Source organism: Octopus bimaculoides, chromosome 15, assembly GCF_001194135.2.
Source record: "Octopus bimaculoides isolate UCB-OBI-ISO-001 chromosome 15, ASM119413v2, whole genome shotgun sequence".
NCBI lineage: Eukaryota > Metazoa > Mollusca > Cephalopoda > Octopoda > Octopodidae > Octopus > Octopus bimaculoides.
The window spans coordinates 47,834,857-47,836,154 of record NC_068995.1 but is presented as its reverse complement, the minus strand read 5'-3'; positions in this window follow the sequence as shown (position 1 = coordinate 47,836,154).

Genomic DNA, 1,298 nt, shown 5'->3' with positions numbered 1-1,298 from the left:
ATATATATATATATATATATATATATATACATATATATATGTGTGTGTGTGTGTGTACTGTATTACATGTGTTATATATATATGTGTGTGTGTGTGTGTGTCTGTATATGTGTATGCTTTATGTGACTATAAATGTGTGTATAAATGTGTGCATGCATATACATATGTATGGACATACATATGCACAGAGTTATGTATATATAGTAATGTACATAGAAAAAGACAAATATAAAAACGGATGCATATTTATAGAGTTCATACAAACGCATGCGTACACACACACGTATTTATTTATATGCTCACAGAAAAATAAGACTAACTTTCTCGTTATTCCCCTATAGAATAATTTAATGTACCACAAACAAACAAATATGTGAAAAAAAAAAGAGAAAAAATGTAAATCGTAAAAAAAAGCATACATTTTGATAAGAATTATGTGTGTTTGCACATGCGCAGTTATAAAGCCTGAAAGCTAAATGAGAGAGAAGAAAACCGAACAATGGAAAGAAAAAAATTAATATAATATAAAAGCAGATAAAATATTTGGGAGTATACAAAAAAAAAAAATTCCCCTGCAAGTTTCCATAGATCTTGCTTGTCACCATTTACGCTTCCTATACTCTAAGACTGTAGATTCTGGTAGACGTGTATGTTTGTTCTACAATTCTTTATTTATTCCATTTCTGTTTTTGTTAATATTTTTCCGTGTTTTTTTTTTTCGTATTTTGTCTTTCATATTTGCCTTATCAGTTTTTTTCACCCCCTAACATTTCCATATTTTTGTTGTGGTATTTCTTTTTCTTACGTTCTTGAATTCTTGCATTCTTTTGCTTCTTTCAGTGGTTGAACTGCAGCCATTCCGGGGCACAGCTTTGAAGGGTTTTAGTCAATCATATCGATTCCCAGTCATTATTTTTAAGAATGGAACTTATCATGACTATCCTTTCTCTATTTGTCGACCATCCATATCATGGAGCATAAACCGAACACCAGTTTATTTTCCTTTTCAGGCAGTGTACGTAAACACGAAGACAGCTATGGTAGAAAACCTGAAAACATATCCATACGCAAACAGCTTGCTATGAGCTTCACCCAAGAAATTACCTCATTATAAAAATTTAGTAGGCGCAGGAGTGGCTGTGTGGTAAGTAGCTTGCTTACCAACCACATGGTTCCGGGTTCAGTCCCACTGCGTGGCACCTTGGGCAAGTGTCTTCTACTATAGCCTCGGGCCGACCAAAGCCTTGTGAGTGGATTTGGTAGACGGAAACTGAAAGAAACCCGTCGTATATATATAT